The 23,063-nt window shown below is 48.5% G+C and overlaps 2 protein-coding genes across 5 annotated transcripts in view; both read right to left on the bottom strand.

Annotated features, from left to right (window-relative positions):
• elfn1a (extracellular leucine-rich repeat and fibronectin type III domain containing 1a) overlaps positions 1 to 1,190 on the bottom strand; it is a 157,124-nt gene extending 155,934 nt beyond the window's left edge. Inside the window, exon 1 of the mRNA XM_038819429.1 lies at positions 1,101 to 1,190. The gene's annotated coding sequence lies outside the window, so the exon portion shown is untranslated. The remainder of the gene's footprint in view (positions 1 to 1,100) is intronic.
• Positions 1 to 23,063, bottom strand: part of LOC119978064 (protein ELFN1-like) — a 427,227-nt gene that overhangs the window by 244,756 nt on the left and 159,408 nt on the right. For 2 of the 4 annotated variants that reach the window (XM_038819426.1, XM_038819425.1), the window contains exon 2: positions 1,101 to 1,185. The gene's annotated coding sequence lies outside the window, so the exon portion shown is untranslated. Of the gene's footprint in view, positions 1 to 1,100; positions 1,191 to 13,315; positions 13,327 to 23,063 lie in introns of those variants that run through there. The other 2 variants (XM_038819427.1, XM_038819424.1) reach the window with 2 other exon arrangements.

A 23,063-nucleotide genomic window follows, 5' to 3' on the forward strand; every position in this document is an offset into this window, starting at 1 on the left:
GAATTAGTTAGGTTAACCATTGGGGAAGATGTTTTCACTTACTGGGGAGTCTAAAACCAGAGGCCAGGATAGTCACTAATTAATTCAATAAGGAATATAAAAGGAGCTTCTTTACTCAGGAAGTAGTTAGCATGTGGAACTCTCTGGGACATGGGATGGTGAAAGCGAATTTAGGGGAAAGTTAGCTAAGTGCATGAGAAGAAAAGAAATAACAAGATACGCTGACAAGGGTGGATGAAGAGGAGGCTTGTGTGGAACAGAAACACTGGCATGAAATAGCTGAGTCGAATGGCCTGATCCCATGGTGTAAAATCTATATAATTCTATGCTAATTCAGAAGCCAGGAGTTCCTCTTCCTGACCTCTATCTTTTCAATGACCCCTGTTGAGAAATCTAAGTATGCAGATGTGAGGCAAGGATGAGATAAGGTTTAGCTATATTACTTCCAAGTGGAATATTTTGCGACACTCACATTTTGGTTGGCGTACAATAATAACGTTGAGGGAAGTATGAGAGAGAATGCAGCTGACTCCTGAAGAAACATCTCCCCAGCATAAGTTAGCATCTTTAAGAGACAGATAGAAAGATAGAGCAATTTGGGGGAAGGGAGAAATTTTAATGGTTTTTCTCTCTAATTTCTTCCCACATAAGCTGTTAAAACTGAAAATCACCTGGAGATCTGAGGCTGTGTGAAAGGGGTTTAAAAGCCTGAAAGTACTTTTTGAATAGAACAACATGCAAAAGATTTTTGTTTGAATAATGTCAGCTTTCAGTTCCTCACACAGATAAAGAAGCTCACAAAAGCTCTGCTTTGCACAAGAATGAGAAAATTATGGCTTTTCTGCAGGATTTGAGAAATGGAATCTTTTCATAATCAACTCAACATTAACTACATTTTTCTTCATCACTAACTCTTAGTCTTTGCCCAGCTCTTTTCCAATTATATTAAGTGATGCCTATAATGACCCATGTGATTTGTGACCCTGAGAATCTGATTTCCTAACTTTAACTGTGGATTATTTGCAACTGTCTGAGTGAAGGATATTGTAGCAGGCATGACAATGCATTTTGTAAGTAGACAAATGTGACAGAACTCTTACCTCAGGTCCACAGAGTTAGCTGCCTTTGCGAAGCGATTGCTCTCTCGCTGATAAAAGGCCAGGGTAGGATTCTGCTCATTTTCACCTGTTGAGAGAATGAGAGAAACATTAACAGATTGCCTAACCAAAGATGAGCATGGCTATAGTTCCCTCCACCTTCTAACCCACTGAGGTCTTCAATATTGGTAATAGAACCAGAATGTTAAGGTCCAGCTCCATTGATCTGTGCTTTACCCTGAGTGAAGGGGAATGGTGGTTGTATTATCCTTTGGATGCAACATTAAGCTGAGGACATGCCTACCAGTTCCAGTATTTAATGTCTAAGATCTATTCAGAGAGAAGGAAGGAATTATTTGATTATCCTGACAACATTTTTCCCTCTGAAATCAGGAAGGTTATGCCAGAAGTCAGGGCAGCATGTTAGCATAGTGATTAGCACAATTGCTTCACAGCTCCAGGGTCCCAGGTTCGATTCCCGGCTTGGGTCACTGTCTGTGCGGAGTCTGCACGTTCCCCCCGTGTCTGCGTGGGTTTCCTCTGGGTGCTCCGGTTTACTCCACAGTCCAAAGATGTGCAGGTTAGGTGGATTGGCCATGCTAAATTGCCCTTAGTGTCCAAAATTGCCCTTAGTGTTGGGTTTCTGGGCTATGGGGACAGGGTGGAGGTGTGTGGTTGGGAACGGTGCTCTTTCCAAGAGCCGGTGCAGACTCGATGGGCCGAATGGCCTCCTTCTGCACTGTAAATTCTATGAATCTATGAAGTCACACTTTCATACCTTTTCTCCCCAAAACCCTGTTGTGAATGTTGCGGGGGGGGGGGGGGGGGGGGGGGGGTGCAGCCATTTCAAAACTTCACATTAAAATTGACAGAGTTTTTATTAGCAACATTATCAGAGGTTATGAACGAAGGTAGGTAGGTGGATGTGGTGGTATGATTAGCATAGCTGCCTGCCATTGGTGCTGAAAACTGGCTTACCATTGGCCCTGGTCGGTCATGTGCCTCTCGACCGGTTGGTTGAGACCAGTCATGTGACGGCTCCCCGATTGGTCGAGAGGCTGAGTTAACGGGCGGGGTATAAATACCCAGTACTCCCGGCAGTCGTCCTTCTACTATAATCGACCACAGGGCTAACATCTAGCAGATTAAAGCCATACTTTTGTTCAGAATCTCGTCTCGCGTTCAATTGATGGTACATCAATTTAATCTGCTAGAAATTTGAAGATGGAGCTCCGGATCAAGCCCGAATGCCTCCGCATCAGCCCGCAAACTCCGAACGCATCGGCCCTCGCTGTCCTGGGGAGGAATTGCGCCTGCCTCGAAGTTTCAGCCACTGAGCACATGGAACTTTTGATCAGAGATGCTTACGTGGCTGGGATGCAGTCCGCCGCTATCCGCCAGCGGATGCTGGAAAAAGACGACCTCAGCCTAACTGAGGCACAGACTCTCTCCACCTCCCTGGAGGTCGGCAACTTAAACACCCGCGCCTATGTCCCCAGCCGCACTGCAGTGCCCTGGGCCTCCTGACACGCTTCCCCATCGCCATCCGCCGCTCCCGACCCCCCTCAGGCCTGCGCCGCGGGATGCCCCGACAAGTCCGCGGGGCCCCGCTGCTATTTCTGTGGGCTTGCCAAACACCCCCGCCCGCGCTGCCCGGACCGTTCCACCCTTTGTAAGAGCTGCGGGAAGAAGGGCCATTTTTCGTCGGTCTGCCAGGGATCTCCTCCTCTGGGCCCTTCCGGGCCCTTCCAGCGCACCGCACCAATCTCCCCCACCCCCCCGCCCCCGGGCCCCTGTGCCCGGCCTGCACGCCTCTCTCCCCCTGCTTCAGCCGCTCCGATCGGCCCGCCGGCACCGCTAACCCCGCCCCCAGCAACCACTAGGGCCCCGCGGGCGCCGCCATCTTGGGGCCCCGACTCCACGTGCTGGTCCTGGGCGCGCCATCTTGGGGCCCCGACCCCACGTGCGGGTCATGGGCACCGCCATCTTGGGGCCCCGACTCCACGTGCGGGTCCTAGGCGCCGCCATCCTGGACTGGCACACAAGGTCCTGCCAGCACCCACTCGGCCGCCGCCGACGACGACTACGGATCTTCTCCACAGCTCGCGGCCATTCAGCTCGACCAGTCACGTCTACGCACGCTCGCCAAGACGACAACGCAAATACACCTCAACGGGCACAAGACGGGCTGCCTGCTGGACTCCGGGGGTACGGAACGCTTCGTACACCCTGACACGGTAAGACGCTGCGCGCTCCCTGTCCACCCTGTAAAACACAAAATCGGGTTAGCCTCAGGTTCGCACTCCATCCGCGTCACCGGGTACTGCATGTGGAACCCCCTCCTTGTTTGCTAATCTCACCCCCGATTGCAAACCCGTCGCAACCCGCAGATGGTACAGCGGCCAGGACCGGACCTTCATCAGGTCCGAGGTCCATAGGTTGCAGGAGGAACGGGTCATCGAGGCCAGCAACAGTCCCTGGCGAGCCCAAGTGCTGGTGGTCCGGACTGGGGAGAAAAACCGGATGGTCATCGACTACAGCCAGACCATCAACCGGTTTACACAACTGGACGCGTATCCTCTCCCCCGTATTTCCGCCATGGTAAACGAGATTGTGAAATACAAAGTCTTCTCCACGGTGGACCTCAAGTCCGCTTATCATCAGCTCCCCATCCACGCGAGTGACCGCAAGTACACCGCGTTCGAGGCAGATGGCCTCTACCACTTCCTCAGGGTTCCATTCGGTGTCACAAATGGGGTCTCGGTCTTCCAACGGGAGATGGACTGAATGGTCGACAAGTACGGATTATGGACTACCTTCCCGTATCTCGATAACGTCACCATCTGCGGCCATGACCAGCAGGACCATGACACCAACCTCCGAAAATTCCTCCAAACCGCAAAACTCCTTAACCTAACTTACAATAAGGATAAGTGCATGTTTAGTACCGACCGTCTAGCCATCCTCGGCTACGTAGTGCGTAACGGAGTGATAGGCCCCGACCCTGAACGCATGCACCCCCTGATGGAACTCCCTCTCCCCAATACCCTCAAATCCCTTAAACGCTGCCTGGGTTTCTTCGCTTACTACGCCCAATGGGTTCCCAATTACGCTGACAAGGCTCGTCCCCTCATTCAGTCCACGACCTTCCCGCCGTCGTCGGAGGCCTGCCAGGCCTTTAGCCACATCAAAGCAGACATCGCAAAGACCACGATGCGCGCCATCGACGAGTCCCTACCCTTCCAGGTCGGGAGCGACGCATCGGAGGTAGCTCTGGCGGCCACCCTGAACCAAGCGGGCAGACCCGTGGCCTTCTTCTCCAGAACCCTCCAGGCTTCCAAACTCCGCCACTCCTCAGTGGAAAAGGAAGCCCAGGCCATAGTCGAAGCTGTGCGACATTAGAGGCACTATTTGGCCGGCAGGAAGTTTACCCTCCTCACAGACCAACGGTCAGTAGCCTTCATGTTCGATAATGCACAGAGGGGCAAGATTAAGAACGACAAGATCTTACGGTGGCGGATCGAGTTGTCCAGGTACAACTACGATATCTTGTATCGTCCTGGGAAGCTCAATGAGCCTCTTGATGCCCTGTCCCGCGGTACCTGCGCCAGCGCGTAGATAGACCACCTCCGCTCCCTCCACGCGGACCTCTGCCATCCAGGGGTGACCCGTTTCTATCATTTCATAAAGACCCACAACCTGCCCTACTCCTTCGAGGAAGTAAGGACAGTAACCCGTGACTGCCACATCTGCGCAGAGTGCAAACCGCACTTCTACCGCCCCGAGCGCGCACACCTGATCAAAGCATCCCGCCCCTTCGAACGTCTCAGCATAGACTTCAAGGGGCCCCTTCCCTCTAGCAGCCGCAACATTTACTTCCTGACGGTGATCGATGAATACTCCCGCTTCCCCTTCGCCATTCCCTGCCCCGACATGACCATATCGACCGTCATTAAGGCCCTCCTCTCCATCTTCTCCCTGTTCGGCTACCCCGCATACATACCTAGCGATTGGGGGTCCTCATTTATGAGCGACGAGCTGCGTCAATTCCTGCTCAACAGGGGCATCGCCTCTAGCAGGACGACCAGCTATAACCCTCGGGGTAACGGACAGGTCGAGCGGGAGAATGGTACCATCTGGAAGACCATACTACTGGCCCTCCGGTCCAGAGATATCCCTATTTCCCGATGGCAAGAGGTTATCCTCGATGCCCTACATTCTATCCGCTCCCTCCTCTGTACCACAACTAATCAGACACCTCATGAACGCCTTGTTGTTTTCCCCAGGAAGTCGTCCTCCGGATCCCCTCTCCTGATGTGGCTGGCTGCCCCCGGAGCCATCTTGCTCCGGAAGCATGTGCGGGTGCACAAGTCCGACCCGTTGGTGGAACAAGTCCAGTTACTCCACGCTAACCCGCAGTATGCGTACGTGGAGTACCCCGACAATCGGCAGGACACGGTCTCCCTCCGGGACCTGGCACTCGCCGGCATGCTGCCCTCCCCCCCTTCACCACAGACCCCCCCATGTCCTTTTTCCCCCAGTGCCCCACACAGGCCACCCCTCCCCCATCCATGGCGTCTCCCCCACCAGCCCGGGGTACGGAGACCATCAGTTCAAGGACCATCGCTCCCGGAGTCCAGGACATCAGCTGAACCACCACCATCGGCTGAACCAACGTCATCAACTCCACTGCGGCGGTCTGCCAGGACGTCACGGGCAACGAAAAGGCTGATCGAGTCCATTTGACTACAACACCACCATGGACCATGTATGGACACTATGTACTGTTGCTAAATGTCTGGGCCAGTGGGAAGCCAAGGATGCATTTTTTTTCCTTCTCTCCTTACTACTCACACCACCAGTTCTCCCCCCCCCCCCCCAGCTCTCGTTGACCCCCCCCCCCCCGGCTTCTTTCTCCGCAAGGGGTGAATGTGGTGGTATGATTAGCATAGCTGCCTGCCATTGGTGCAGAACACCGGCTTACCATTGGCCCTGGTCGGTCATGTGCCTCTCGACCGGTTGGTTGAGACCAGTCATGTGACGGCTCCCCAATTGGTCGAGAGGCTGAGTTAACCCCGCCTCCAGTGCAGGGTATAAATACCCAGTACTCCCGGCGGTCGTCCTTCTACTGTAATTGACCGCAGGGCTAATATCTAGCAGTTTAAAGCCATACTTTTGTTCAGCAACTCGTCTTGTGTTCAATTGATGGTACATCAGTGGAGTTATGATATAGACAGGCATCTAATTCAGCTGTGTCAGTGTCAGCTTTGGCTCAGTTTAGTAGCGCTCCTTCCATTCAGTCAAAAGGTTTCAACTGGATTCAAGTCCCACTCCAAGACTTGAGCACTAAATCAAAACTAACGGCCAGAGCAGTACCAGGTTGAGAGGATAGAGTTTTTTAAAGGCAAGATTTGTTCCCAGTCCCGATAGTACTCCTGTAACTGTGAGCTACCAGCCCCCATTTGGCTGGCAGCTCTTGGTGACAGGACCTCATTCTTTGAAAGGATGGAAGCCCTGGCATCAAGTAATTAATTTCCGGAGCCCCTAAAATGGCCACACTGGACTACCTCCAATTTTCAGGCCATCACTGGTGCACCTACGCAAAGATAGAATTCTGGCCTCTGGGTGGTGGTAAAGGAAAATTATGTGCAAATCAAATGTAACGAGCTGGGAACAACTGAAGGGTGAGGCTTGGGGAAGCGATATGTTGCAGGGAGAAACAAATGTTTAAAAAGTCCCCGGAAAGTATTTGACGAATCATTGAAATGGAATTGCAGATGAACGTTGGGCAACCTATCACCTGATCTTCCCCTCTCCTTTTCAACCTGTTCAGTTGCTGAAGATGAGATTGTGCTGCAACTGAGGAGGGTTGCCCTCCAACATTAATGATTTCAGCCATAAACATGTTGCAAACAAGTTTCAGACCACTGCTGACTGTTAATGTTCAGCAAGTGTCACTTTCCTTGTGACATGGTAGCTTTCTGATGTCCTTCTGATTAGATGGCAGTTTTGCATTTGCCACACTGCTGTCAGAGATCTGAAAAAGACAGGTTCCAATGGCTTTGCCAGGTAGATATGCAGAAATAGCTATAGTCGGCTTTTCAGATAAGACTGACTCTTGGGGAGGAATTCTCCCAGCCAGCGCATGGCAGGTTTGATGGCGAGCAGACAGAGTGGGCGGGATTCTCTCAGGCCACGCCAGGCCAGAGAATTGCCAGGCTGGGCGTGAATCGCGCGACGCCGCCCTGATGCCGGTCAGCTGATTCTCTGGTAAGTGGAGAATCGCCGCCATTGGTGCCGGCACGGTCAGCGTGGCGCCAGTCGGGGGCCTCTCTACGCGGCCCCACCCCCGGTGATTCTCCGCCCGGGATGGGCCAAGTCGCCGCAATAAAAATCAGAGTCCCGTCGGCGCCGTCCACGTGCGGTCTTACCCAGCGCGAGCTCGGTGTACATCATTTCAGGGGCGGCCTGGTTGGGGGGGAGGAGGGTTCTGACGTGGGGGGGGGGGGCGTCTGCTGTGGCTTGGGTCGTGATCGGGGCCTACCGATCGGCGGGCCGGCCTCTCGGGCTGGGGGCCTCTATTGCTCTGCGCCGGCCCCTGTAGCCCTACGCCATGTTGTGTCGGGGCTGGCGTGGCGCTTGTGAAAATTGGCTGCCATATTTTCTGTGTTATAATAGTGACTATTGGCTGGGTTTTATCCTTGAAGAAGACACCAGAAGTCTTGGAATTTTCTGGCATGGCATGCCCGACTCAGGAATAAATGCCAGAAAAGAAGGAACTTTTAATCCAGGGGCGTGGGTAATAACTGGAATCGGCCCCAGTGTTCCCGGAAAGAGTTTGGAGGCACTCACAAGAGCTGCGAGGAGCCAATGTGGGCTGTTTAAAAGGCCCGCCTCAGTTCTGGGACTTCATCCCAGTTACAATAAAAACAATAACAACCTCTAGTTTGGTGTGGAGGTGGTAGCTATGGTCATGTAAGTGCTCATTATGGGTGAAGAAAGCCCCCAATGAGAACTATCAGTGTTCTGTTTTTCTGTTGTTTTTTTAAATTTTGGGATTATCGAATCCTTGCTTGTCTCCTATGAAGGTGTGGACAGATGATGTATCCTGGAGAGGACGAAGTTCCTCATCATTCTTCTTTTTGGGTGGTACTTCTGGTGTTGTTGAAGATGGGGAAAATATGTATTGGCACACCTGGGCATGGTCGATCAATCCTTGATTGGCTAGTCTTCCTTGGGTTGGTCTTCAATATTTACTTCACTGTGTGGTCGCTTGATTGAAGAAGTCAAGGCAGTAGTAACTGTGTTTACCTGAGTCGGGTAGAGGGTATTTCGGGTGGTGGAGTAGGTTACCCTTCCCCGAGTTGTCTGCTTTAGGCAGCTCCTGGTCTGATCTCTTTCTCCAGATGGGGTTGCACCGAGGAGGTAGTAACCTGTGGACTGCAGGGTCTGAGTGCGAGTCTGAGTGCTGTGGATCAGTGCTGTTGGAGTCTTTCTTCAGTTGGAAGGTCGGCTGGATAGGGGAGTTAAGTGCCCCCTCCAAATGGTCTTATATAGAGAGTTCTAGGTCACCCTCCTTCTTGAGGCTTTGGCTCTCCTGGGGAAGGTAGTGTCCTGTTTCTTAGTGAGGCTACATTTTTCTCCTTTTTGTGAAGGTGCACCTTGCCTGGTGTTCTTCAGCTAATCCTGGTGTTCCTCTCTTTTTGGGGTTTCTTTTCCTGACTTGAATAAGAAGGGTATTGATAGAGGCTCCAATATAGTATATTGCATCTAAGGAGGTTTCCTTTATCATGTCAAGAGGAGGAGGATCGTACTCCTTGACATGATAAGGGACACCTTAAAAGGTCCAGAGGCAGACTTTCAATGAAGCGGACAGCGCCACAGCATGGGACCTGACAGGGTGGCCCCATACGGAGAGGTGACTGTTTTGGTGGGAACATCATGGGAACACCAATCAGAGCCTTGATAGCTCTAGTTCTGCTGATAGGCGCATTAAGCCTATCCGCAGGCAATACAGAACCACACCGGGCTCTGATTTGTGGACTCCCCTTTACAGCAGGAAAGCAATTTGCCAGATGTTGAGAGATTGTGTTAGGACATGGATCCAGTTTGGACATGGATCTCCTGAATTGGTATGAAGTTTCTGAAAGTGCAAAGCAGCAGCCAGGTTTCTAGTATTTGGTCTGGAGGATAGCCTGAGGCAAAAGTGAAGTCGCCGACCTAACATCAGGGTACGTGCCTGCGAATCCTTCAGCGAGGTGAGAAGGCAGCATTGGACAACGGCCATCGAGGGGAGGAGTGAAGCCAGGGCGGAGGGTGAGTGGGCAACCAACCAAAAAGAATGAAGGCCACTAACAGAGCCAGCCAGGAGCACACACACGGTCATAGAGGGTCGAGGCCCGAGGCCTGGCCACGTGAGCGAGAGTTGAGCAGAGCAGCAGTTGAGATGTGTGAAGAAGGCCAGGCAAGTGCAGGTGTCGTGTCGGGGAGCTGGGGCCAGCGGGAGTGGGTAAACCCAACCAAAGGCCAGCCAGGCAGTAGGGCTGAGAGTGAGAGGGCTGGGTGGCAACCGGACTGGGTGTAGAGGGCGAGAGAGAGGAGAGGCCATTCGGGTGGGCACAATGTATTGTGGGCGGGGCTCAATGTCGTTGGGGGAGGATTGTGACATGGGGTCTCTGCAGAGGGAGACCACAGGGCTCCCAAAAGTGTAAGTCCCCCTCTGCTCTGTACTGTGCAGGATTTGGGGGTTTGTTGCATCTTGTGGTTATATGTAAAATATCCTCTTAAAACTAATGTCTTTGTGAATTATTTCAGCAGTTTTGTTATTTTTGAGGTAAAGAATTGTTGACTGGCTCCTGCAAAGATGTAGCCAAGTCTTATGTGCAAGAAAAAGATGTTACAATGTGATATTGATGCCTCTGGTATGATTGGAGGCAGTGGAGATATGTTTTGGTGCACTCTTATCCTATATTTTCATTGGCTGTAAGAGCATTCACTGTATGTGAAGATGTGCACCATTTTACCATGTTTATTGACTGCATCTTTCTTTATCTCATTCACTAGTTTATCCAGTGATACATATGGAGGCGCCATGTTTAATGATTAAGCTGAACCAACTATGTTGTTGTTCTATCTTTTTCTGAATTCATGCATACTGAGGCTCTGTTGTACAAATCCTGAGGATTTGTAGCATTACTTGTAAAAATGGAAAACTCTAATGAAATATACATTAAAAAAGATTTGAAAAACAATCAGTCATTCATAACTTACACTTTCTTAAAAATACTCCTTGGTGGGTGGTGGGGAATGGCTTTGCATATAAGGGTAAGACAGGTCATAGGTTGTGGGTAGTGGAACATAGCTTGGCATGAAAGTTATGAGGACCCATTAGGGGTGTGGGCATAGCAAGGCATGGGTAAAAGCTTTTAAATTTACCTTTCAAAAGGAATGGTGGCACAGTGGTTAGCACTGCTGCCTCACAGCGCCAGAGTCCCAGGCTTGATTCTGAGCTTGGGTGACTGTGTTAAAGAGTTTAGGTATAGGCTGACGACTTGAACCAGCCCACACTCTTAATCGGCATTGGCGAAAACTGGGGGTGCCAGAATGGGGTCGGGAATCCTGGAATCGGGTCCTGGCTGCCATTTTTACACCTCCACGGAGTGGCCCTGACTCCATGAAATTGCAGCTGTACACTTCAAAAATAATTCAATGTCTATAAAGCAGTTTGGGACATCTGTGGGTCATAAATGTCATTGTAAATGCAAGTCTTTCTTTCTAATTAAATGGCAGAGCAGGCTCACGGGTTTGCAAGGCCTTCCATTGCTATGAAAATACTATGAAAACTGAGATGAACAGATCATTCACCTTGTGGCTGTTTTGGGGCGGAAAATGGCTGTTGTTTACGGAACAAAAGGCACGACATATTAGAAGTAATTAATTTTATATGAGATAATTTGATGTGTTTCTGAGGATTTGTGATAAGATGCTGTACCAATGGAGCGGCACGATGGCACAGTGGTTAGCACTGCTACCTCACAGCTCCAGAGTCCCGGGTTCAATTCCGGCCTCGGGTGACTGTGGAGTTGTACTTTCTCCCCCTGTCTGCGTGGATTTCCTCCCACAGTCCAAAGATGTGCGGTTAGGTGGATTGGTATTGCTAAATTGCCCCTTAGTGCCCAAAAGGAAAGGTGGGGTTACTGGGTTATGGGGATAGGGTGAGGCTTGGGCTTAAGTAAGGTGCTCTTTCCAAGGGCCAGTGCAGACTCGATGGGCCAAATGGCCTCCTTCTGCACTGTAAATTCTATGATTCTTAATGCAGTTTTGGGGTTTGTAAGAGTCTTCCTCAAACACCTGCTGAGTGAAACATGGAGCCAGGAGACCTCTGTTTCTGCAACCACTCTCCAGCCAGGGACAGTGAGCTTTACACACATTTGCATCCTTCATCAATTAACATTTGACTAGCGGTTGGGGCTAGAGAATTAATGGAGAGCCAATTGTCCCCTCCTGGAACTCACATTGCATTTGGTATATGTGAAAAGTGATTTGTCACTATTTCTTGGAGATCATGCACCAGCTTTAGCTGCCAGGCACTCAAGCTGAATTCACACTTGACTTACTCTGAGACTTTACACTGAAACAGAGCCAAAGCTATTTCATATCAACAGACTGCTTCAGCGAGAAAGCCTGAGGGAATATAAATAATGGACATTATTCTACTGCAATTATTTAACAGCTAAATAAACCAATGTTTTGAAACGCACTGGGACAGAGATGGGGGGAATAAATTTGCCTTTTGATAACTGGAGCTTCACTCAGGTGATGGAGGCTTTGGCCTTCAAATTATGATGTTATATTGAATGAGACAGAGATAGGTTGACAGGTACTTACACCCAAACTGGCCACGCCTAGTCAGTCTCACTCAATAGCATAACACAAGATTATTAACACTGATCAATGGGTTCCGACTATCAGGAAAGCCAAATAGGCTACAGACGACAAAACTACGGGGTGGCCAAATAGAGGTCTTTAAAGCTATGATCGCATGCAATAGTGTAGATGTAGAAAAGATGTTTTCACTTTGGGAATCCAAAGCTAGGGCTCATAAATATAAGATACAGGTGTGTGATGATAAGTAGATTGTCATCTGCATCATCATCTGTACATAAATAACAATATATGTGATGTGCCAGCAATGAACACGAGACGAGTAGTGAACGTAACTGAGGCTTTAATAAACTAAACAAAAAGCCTCTTGGCCTCGGATCTCGAACTAGGGCAGTGGCGGAGATCGGCCACCTTTATACCGAGACCGAGGGGAGGCGGAGCCAGCAGGCTGTGGTTTACCACATTACATTTAATTCAGTGGCAGTTTACCACAATACACATATTATATACTACAGTGGATCGGAGCCAGCAGGGACAAGCCCAGGCAAGTAGCAATAGAACAGTACAATACAATACAGTGGTTTACCACAATGTTTAACTGTTGTAATTTCAGCATCCAACCAGCAGGTTGTTCGAGTATGCAGGCACGTGACCCGGATACACCATGGGCTGGATTCTCTCAAAATGGAGCTATGTCCCCACTCCAGCGTAAAAACGCTGACGTTTCACTCCAGAGTTTCCAATAAAAAAGAACAGTCGATTCGCTTACCTGCAGGAGGCCAGCAGGGACCCAGAGTGATTCACGCAACTTTAGCTGCGAATACGGGCCCTTGCACTTCTGGTCTGGAGTCTGCGCTTGCGCATGGCGGCCGCTGCCAGCGGCCGTGCCAAGCGCCATGGCGCACTCAGGCCGAGGAGGCAGCTGCAAGGTATAGACCCCCCCCCACCACGATCGACCACGGTCCGGAAGATCCGTCCGGCCCGATCACTCCTCCGGTCGCCCATAAGGCCCCCCCCCCCACCACCAGGGCAGCCATGGACTGAGTCCGCAACCGCCACGTGAGTCCCGATCGGCCATAGCATGATAGTTCCCTGCTGTCGGGAACTCGGTCGGTCAGGAGTGGATGATTGCTGGGCAGGCCTCTGGCAATGGCCCCCCAGCCACGCAGAGTACTACGCACACACGCCGATTTTCGGGGCACAGAGAATCGCCGGACTGGTGCTGGGCCCGATTTTGGCGCCAAAATAGATATGCTTACAGGATTATATGAAGTAGGTGGGAGGAACCAAATGTGGAGCATGAATGTCAGCACCAATTACTTGGGCAGACTAACCTGTTTCTGTGTTACAAATTCCATGTAATTCTAGGACATTGGTCAGAGCCCACAATTTAAAAACAATTTAACGGGCAGTGTTGTGCTGCCTCATCAGAGCAGCAGAAGAATGTGACAGAAGTGAATATTTTCCCCATTGGCTTGTAGATGTTCCCTTTTTAGGGATACATATTCAATTTTCTTTTGTAAGTTTTTATTCTGTCAGCTCTCAAAATCCTTTCAGGCAATGTATTCCAGATCAAACCAACGTGCAAAAAAATGTTTCCTCACCTCTTTCCTGGGTTTTGTGCCAATTATTTTAATTTTGTGTCCCTGGTTACTAACCCTCCTACACGTGGAAACAGTTTTTTTTTCTGTTCACTGTTTGAAAACCTCTCATGATTTTGAACACTTCTAAATCACCTTGAACCTTCTTTGCTCTAAGCACCAGCTTCCCCAGTCTCTCCACATAACTGAAGGCCCTCTACCCATGTACCATTCTAGGAGATCTCATCTGTACCTTCTCCAAAACCTTGACTTATTTCCTAAAGTGTGGTGTCCAGAATTGGATATAATGCTCCAACTGGAGCCTACCCAGTGATTTATATATTTATAAAATCTTCCATCAACTTACCGAATCAAGGACTAGTCTGTCACTCAAGGGAGGGGCAAAACACCTAAAAGTTGACTTGTAAAACTTGTGCTTCTCTGCATAGCTAACTATGGAGTAGATTGATGGCCTCTCACATTGGAACTTTTTCTGTTCTTGTAAATGTAAAATGTATGTGGGTTTGGTGAGCATGCTATCAGGCTTCTGGACCGTAAGCTCTGGAATTTCAAGGATAGTTGGTGCTGTTCACTTTGGAGGGAGATGGTTGTCAAAAATATGGTGGGCCTGGACAAAGTATATAGGGAGAAACTATTGTCATTGGTAGAAAAGTTGAGAACCAGAGGAGACCGATTCAAGATGATTGACAAAAGAAGCAGCAGTGACACGACGTTTTTTATCCAATGGGTGGTTAGGATCTAGAATGCAACGTCTGTGAGTGTGTTCGAGCCAGATTTAATGGTGGCTTTCAAAAGGGCCAGATAGAAAAGTCAGAGGAGTGGAGATAGCTAAGTAGCTCTTGCAGAGAGTCAGCATGGAAATAATGGGCCATCATGTTTAACAATGCTCTTTATTGACCTTTGGTTAAGGCTAATGTTTTGGTGCAAGAGTCCTGTCCGAAGAGTGCTTCACCCATTGCAGGACAGAATCTGAATTTGCAATTCCACCCACCCTCTCTGTCTCCAACACCTTAAAATCTTGATGTCAGTCAGATTACATCAACACATAGTAAGTGGAGGTATGGCAGCTACCTACTGGAATAATCATTAGAAAGCCACTGGCTGGTTTAGCACAGTGGGCTAAGACAGCTAGCTTGTAATGCAGAACAAGACCATTCCCGTTCCAGCCTCCCTGAACAGGCGCCGGAATGTGGCGACTAGGGGCTTTTCACAGTAACTTCATTGAAGCCTATTTGTGACAATAAGCAATTATTATCATTCTATTTAAGAGTTCTGCTTCCAAAGAGCCTACATACTTGGTGTATAGAAGATGGATTATGCTTGTAGTAATAGTCCTTTGCTAGAGAACCAGATGGAGTGGAAAGAATGAATGGCCAATTGATTAATGACTGGGCAAGCAACAGAGGTTCTATGGCACAAAGAGCAGCAAACCTAGCGAGGTGCATGAAACAAGTGGGTTAAATCTCCTACTCCCACACCAACTGGAGAGATGACTCTTCACATCTCAGGTTGAAACCAGTGGCATCTTCTGAATTTGTTGTGCCTTGTAGCTTTAAAAAGGAGTGGCTGTATAGTTATTTTGTTGGAGTGCTGATGTATTTTAGAATACAAAAAATGAGAGTGTCATGGTTGATGAATGTTCTTCAGACTGGACAGTTGCAGAGTCAGTATTGTCCCTACAGGGTCAGTACTGGGACTATTTATTGCTCCTCTGATGAATTGCACTTGGATGTAAGAAAAATAAAAAGCTAAATACCCAGATAACACAGAAAAACAGGGAATGTGTTTAACTAAAACAAAGTTCCAGTGATCTGAGGTGGACATAAACTACTGAATATAAGAAAAATGAGCAGGAGTAGGCCATAAAGCTGTTCAAGCCTACATTGCCAAGGCTAATCTAATTTTGGCCTCAGCACCACGTTCCCACCTGTTCACCATAATTCTTGACTCCTCTATAGTTCAAAAATCTATATATTCAATGACGCAACCTCCACTGGTCCCTGTGGAATATAATTGTAAAGATTCATAGAATCCCTACAGTGCAGAAGCAGGCCATTCGGCCCATCGAGTCTGCACTGACCCTTGGAAAGAACACCCTACTTAAGCCCACACCTCCACCCTATCTCCATAACCCAGTAACCTCACCTAACCTTTTTGACACTAAGGGACAATTTAGCATGGCCAATCTTTGAACTGTGGGAGGAAACCAGAGAACCTGAAGGAAACCCATGGAGACACGGGGATAAAGTGCAAACTCCACGCAGTCACTCGAGCTGGAATTGAACCCGGGACCCTGGAGCTGTGAGGCAGCAGTGCTAACCACTGTGCCACCATGCTGCCCACTTATGATCCAGAGAGACGAAATTCCTCTTCATCTCCATTTTCAATGGGTGACTTCTTATTCTAAAATTATGTCCCCTGCTTCCCCATGGGGGGGAAAATCCTCTCAGTATCCACCCTGTCAAGACTCGCACCATCTTACTATTTCAATAAGATCACCTCTCTTTATTTTAAACTGCAATGAATATAGGCCCAATTTGTTCAACCTTTTCTCAAAAAACAACCCCTCCATCTCAGAATCAAACCAGTGAAGCTTCTCTGGATTGCCCACAATGCAAGTATACCCCTCCTTATATATATAGACCAAAATTGTTCTCAGTACTCTCGGTATGGTCTCACCAGCACACTGCACAGCTGTAGTAAAACTTCTCTACTTTTATACTCCATCCACATTCAATAAAAGCTAACATTCATTTGCCTTCCTCTTTACTTGCAAGCTAACTTTTTCTTCTTTGTGCACAAGGGCACCCAGGTCCATCTGTACTGCAAAATCCTGCTGCCTCTCTCATTTTAAATATATATATCTATTTAAAGTGGATAGCCTCATATTTTCCAACATTATAACCAATCTGCCAAATTTGCGCCCACTCACTTAACCTCTGTCTATCCCTTTGTCTGCTCTTTGTATCCACTTCACAATTTGCTTTCCTACCTATTTTTATATCATCAGTAAATTTAGCTCCAAATACGCTTGGTCCCTTCATTCAAGTCATTAATCTAATTTGTAGATAGTCAAGGCCCCAGCACTGATCCCTGCGGCATCCCACTTGTACAGGTAGACGTCTGATTAAATTATTGTGGAGAAATGCAGGCGTTATGTTTTGGGAGGAAGGATAAGGAGAGAATAAACAATAAAACTTCTGTCATTTATGATGGGATTGAAAATTAGGACAAATGTATGGCAGGTAGCTGAATCAACATTGCCCATTTTACACTATTCTAGTATTCGCCTGGTGGTTTGGTTAACATTTCTCCCACAGCCTGCTTTACCAAACAGGCAAACTAGTCAATAACTCATTGCTGTCTGTGGATTCTTGCTGTGTGTGAATTTCTTGTATAACATTAAAAAATGCTGGCTGGTTTTGGAGAGATGTGATAAGCTAGTTTTTCTCAGTCACTTGTAACTTCCTTTGAATAGAAATAGAGAAGACTAAGATACAGGTGAAACAGATAACAGGAGGGATTTGAAAGAAAGTGGTTTTGCCAGAAAGATTGGGATTCCATATATGTGCCAGTAGTTTTTCACATCTTTGATATCACAGAAAAATTATGTTACACAAACCGTATGCAATCTCCCAACTCCGAAGATCAGGACATTACTACATGCTGAAAATAAAAAAGGGTTTCTTTTCTCTCCATTGATAAGTGCAATGCGTGGGTGTGTGAGGTGAGTTAGCAGAGGTCCGTACATCTCCTCAAGCACTGACTCACTGTAACACAAATAAGAACTTCATTCAGAACAGCTGCACTGTTCAGTGAGATGGGAAAGAATATCAATAAAAAATACAAGACCAGCTGACAAATCAAAGTGCCAAGTAACCCTCTCCACAGGTAGACCCAGAAAGAAAGTAAAACTGGAGGAGCCTGAGACCGTGCAATTGTCCAACCTGATTAAGGATCATGCCACCTGTGTGGACAAGAGCTGGGACGAGAACCAAACTGACCATGGCACTATGGTGCAGGGGCCCACTCAAGTGGGGGAGGGAGAATTTAAAGGAATGCCGTTGTAATAAGGGACAGTATAATTGAGGGCATGGGCCACAAAGGCTGTGCTGCCTGTCCAGGGCCTGGATTAAAGACACCGCCTCAGTGCTGGACAGGAACCTGGAGTGCAAGGAGAAGGATCCTGTTGTCATTGGCTTGTGTTGGCACCAATGACATAGGTGGGACTGAGGAAGAGGTTCTGCTCAGAGAGTATGAGCAGCTAGAGGCTGAATTAAAAAGCAGAATCACGATGGTCTTTGGATTTCTACCTGAGCCATAAGCAAGATGGCATGGGGTAAATAAGATAGAGAGTTGAATGTAAAGCCCAAAGATCGACGTGGAAGAAATGGGCTTCGATTCATGGGGACTGGCACCAGTATTGGGGCAAGAGGAAACTATACCATTGGGAAGGCCTGCACCTGAACTATGCTGGAACCAGCATTCTGGTAAATCATAAAATTAAGGCTTCAAAGAGAGGGCTTTGTAGTGGTTAGGGGAACTTGGGAAAGTTTATGAGAAATGTCAAGGCAATAGTGCAGGGTATTGATACGGATAATGATAACCTGAGTGTAACAGGAAGGGACAGAGTGTTCAATCATAAGACTGCGCCAGAAAATAAGGTCAGAACAGGAAAAAAACATTTTTAAATGAAAGGTTCTTTTTCTGAATGCTCAAGATGGATAAATTGGTAGCAATAAATTAGTATTACATGATAGACATTGCATAAACATGACTGCAAGGTGACCAAGGCTGGCACCTGAATAATCATGGATAATTGACACTTAGAAAGGACAGCAGGAAGACAGCATGGTGGCACAGTGGTTAGCACTGCTGCCTCACAGCACCGAGGTCCCAGGTTCAATTCCGGCTCTGGGTCACTGTCTGTGTAGAGTTTGCACATTCTCCCCATGTTTGCATGGGTTTCACTGCCACAACTCAAAAGATGTGCAGGATAGGTGGATTGGCCACACTAAATTGCCCCTTTATTGGAAAAAATGAATTGTGTACTCTAAATTTAAAAAAGGACCGCAGGAAAGGAAACAAAGTTGGGATCGCTCTGTGAATAAAGAGTGAGATCAATACAATAGTGAGAAATGATCTCGGTTCAGAAGATCAAAATGTAGATTAGTTTGGGTGGAAAAAAAAAAGCAAAGGAAAGAATTTACTGGTCGGAGTAATTTATAGGCCCTCTAACAGTAGCTACACAGAAAGACATAGGGCACGATTCTCCGCAAATGCGGCGAGTCGTAAAGGCTGCCGTGAAACTGGCCGTGTTTCATGGCAGCCTCCGCGCCCCCTCCCGGGACCCGATTCTCCCCCCCGGGCGGGGCTAGCAGTGGGGCCCGTGAAGCATGGCATCGCGGGCTTAGCGACCGTCACTAAGTCCGCGCGCCAAGCGTCACGCCGGCTGACGCGCACGATGACGTCAGCCGCGCATGCGCGGATTGGACGGCTCCAACCCGCGCATGCGCGGGGCCGTCATCTCCCTCGGCCGCCCCGCGGACTGATCCTGCGGGGCGGCGGAGGGAGAAAGAGTGCGTCCGTACGGATGCACTGGCTGCGATCGGTGCCCACCGATCGCGGGCCCATGGCCCTCTTGGCATGGCCGGGAGACTGCTGTGCTAATGGGGGCCCTGGATGCCCAGAACGGGCATGTTGCAGCCATTTTTACGACGGCAGCAAGCAGGCGTGTTTGCTGCCGTAAAAACGGCCGTAAAGGCCTGGGCACTCGGCCCATCGGCCTGGGGAGAATCGCTGTTCGCCGTAAAAAACGGCGAGCAGCAATTCATGTCGTGGGGCGGCTGTGGGGGGGAGGAGAATAGTGGGAGGGCGTGAAAAATGTCGGGGACACCCTCCCGCTATTCTCCGACCCGTCGTGGGCAGCGGAGAATCGCGCCCATAGTATACATCAAGAAATAATGTGGGTTTACAAAAAATATACTGCAATAATCATGGGAGCCTTTAATCTTCACATCAATTAGACAAACTAAATTGGCAAAGGTAGTCTACAAGATGAGCTCATACAGAATTTTGCACTTTGTGAGACTGCTGGCTGAGGTGATAAAACCGTTGTGCAACTCTCCATTTGTACGGCTGAGTTTTTTTCTCCAGATATTCTGGCACTCTGTAAACAAAAAGTCTGGAGGCGTGGCTTTCACCGTCATGCTGGGGGAGCTGGGCTACAGAGATCAGGGTGCCATGTTTAAACGGCAACAAGTATTAGGACAAACCCCCTTCCACGGATAAGGGAACTTTCTCCCCCAACAATCACCTGGGCAACCACCCATATATAGGAGGAACCCCCAACCCCCCCCAAGCACCAGGGGCAACTCTCCCCACACATAAGGGGACCTCACCCAATGGAGCATATCAGGGTACTATCTTGACATGTCCCTCTTCCCCAGGGGGCTCTATTAACATCTGCACCCCCAGTGGGATCCTCTCGACTGCTTCATATTTTTCAAAAGCAGTTGTAAACTTTGCAGATATGAGGGGAATTCTAAATGTGGGAGGAACCTATGGTAGGGAAGTAATAGAGTCATAGAGGTTTGCAGCATAAAAACAGGCTTTTCGGCCCAATTTGTCCATGCTGCCCAGGTTTTACCACAAAGCTAGTCCCAATTGTCCACATTTGGCCCATAACCCTCTATACCCAGCTTTCCTATATAACTGTTTAAATGCTTTTTAAAAGACAAAATTATACCTGCGTCTACTACTGCCTCTGGCAGCTCGTTCCAGTCACTCACCACCCTCTGTGTGAAAAAATTGCCCCTTGGAATCTGTATCTCTGTTGTATCTCTCCACTCTTACCGTAAACCTATGCCCTCTAGTTTTAGACTACCCTATCTTTGGGGAAAGATGTGGACTATCTACCTGATCTATGTCTTTCATTATTTTATAGACCTCTATAATATCACCCCTAAGCCTCCTATGCTGCAGGGGAAAAGGTCCCAGCCTATCCAACCTCTTCTTACAACACAAACCATCAAGTCCCGGGAGCATCCTAGTAAATCTTTTCTGCACACTTTCTAGTTTAATAATATCCTTTCTATAATAGGGTGACCTCACTGATGTCTTGTACAACTTCAACAAGACGTCCCCAATCTTGTATTCAATGTTCTGAGCAATAAAACCAAGCATGCCGAATGCCTTCTTCACTACCCTGTCCAGCTGTGACTCCACTTTCAAGGAGCTATGAACCTGTACTCCTCGATCTCTTTGTTCTATAACTCTCCCCAACACCATACCATTAACTGAGTAGGTCCTGCCTCGATTTGATCTACCAAAATGCATCACCTCATATTTATCTAAATTAAACTCCATCTGCCATTCATCGGCCCACTGGCCCAATTGATCAAGATCCCATTGCAATCCTAGATAACCTCTTCACAGTCCACTATGCCGCCAATCTTGGTATCATCTGCAAACTTACTAATCATGCCTCCTAAATTCTCATCCACGTCATTAATACAAAAACAAATAACATCGGACCCAGCACCGATCACTGAGGCACACCGCTGGTCCAGTTTGAAAAACAACCCTCTACAACTAACATTTGTCTTCTGTCATCAAGCCAATTTTATATCCAATTGGCTACCTCACCCTGTATCCCGTGAGATCGAACCTTATGTAACAACCTACCATGCGGTACCTTGTCAAAGGCCTTACTAAAGTCCATGTAGACAACGCTGACTGCACTGCCTCATCTACCTTCTTGGTTACCCCTTCAAAAAAACTCAATCAATTTGTGAGAGATGATTTTCCACTCACAAAGCCATGCTGACTGTCCCTAATCAGTCCTTGCCTCTCTGAATGCCTGCAGACCCTACCTCTCAGAATACCTTCCAACAACTTACCCACCACAGATGTTAGGCTCACCGGTCTGTAGTTCCCAGGCTTTTCCCTGCAACCCTTCTTAAACAAAGCCACAACATTTGCTACCCTCCAACCTTCAAGCACCTCACCTGTGGCTGTTAACGATTCAAATATCTCTGCTAGGGGGGCTGCAATTTCCTCCTTAGCTGCCAACAACGTCCTGGGATACATTTAATCAGGTCCCGGGGATTTATCTACCTTGATGCGCTTTAAGACTTCCACCAATTAAATTCAAATATATTTAAATGATGTTCCCATTCTGGGCAGACACTTTGTTATGTCACTGGTGAGGGGCGGGGAAAATTGAAAAATGAGATCTCGCCAGCGGGAATCTTCCGATTCTCACAAGATACTGCACCCTGTTTGCAGTTTGCACTCTGGGCAAATGTGGGCGTAAAATTACTCCAATATATTTGGGACCGTTTCTGAGAGCAATAATTTCTGGAACTTATTGGGGAAAAGACTATTTTGGCCTGGCAATATGTAATGAAACAGGATAAAATAATGACCTCTAGGCAAGAGTGATCATAACATAATGGCATTTCACATTCAGTTTGAGAGTGGGAAATATGGTTCCACAACTGGGGTCATGCATGGTGTGTTGCCTACCTGGTGCCAGGGTGAGGGACATCTTGTAACAACTTGAAAGGAATTTGGAGAGGGAGGGGGAGGATCCAGTTGTTCTGGTCCATGCTGAGACCAACAACATAGGCAAGAGGTCCTGTTTGGAGATTATCAGGAATTAGGAACAAAATTAAAGAACAGGACATAATTTCTGGATTATTACCCGAGCCATGTGCAAATTGGCATAGAAATTAAAACATCAAGGAAGTGAACATGCAACAAAAGGACTGGTATGAGAAAGAGAGGTTCCATTTCGCAGGGCATTGGCATCAGTACTGGAACAGAAATAAGCTGCACTGTTGGGAGAGGCTCCACCTGAAATGGTCTGTGACCAGTGAAAAGGCTAAATAGAATGGTCACAAGGACGTTAAAATGGAAAGTGTGGGGGAGACTTTGAGGGACGTCTATGCAGTTTCAGAAATAAGTCACAGAACAGAGTGTAAAGAAACAGTCAGGAACCCTGGCAGGGATTCTCCCCTACCTGGCGGGGTGGAGGGTCCCGACGGGATGGAGTGGCGTGAACCACTCCGGCGTCGGGCCGCCCCAAAGGTGCGGATTTCTCCACACCTTCAGGGGCCAAGCCCTAACCTTGAGGGGCTAGGCCCGCTCCGGAGTGGTTGGCACCCCGCCGGCCAGCGGCAAAGGCCTTTGGCGCCACGCCAGCCAGGGCCGAAGGGACTTCACCGGCCGGCAGACGTCCGCGCATGCGCCGGAGCGTCAGCAGCTGCTGACGTTGTGGTGATCCTCGCCTGAGTCACCAGGGGGCGGCGCGGGGACACCCATAAAAGGAACGCCGAAGGCCCGCCTCCGGCACTTGAAACCGGAGGGGTTGGAGTGGCAAGAGGTGCAAGTAACTGAAGGGTGCTAGTCTGTTTGGGGCCTAGTTGCAGAACATCGAAGAGCAGCCTTTTCTCAAGTGTAATCTGTAATTTATTGT

This window comes from Scyliorhinus canicula, chromosome 15 (assembly GCF_902713615.1).
Source record: "Scyliorhinus canicula chromosome 15, sScyCan1.1, whole genome shotgun sequence".
NCBI classification, from domain to species: Eukaryota; Metazoa; Chordata; class Chondrichthyes; order Carcharhiniformes; family Scyliorhinidae; genus Scyliorhinus; species Scyliorhinus canicula.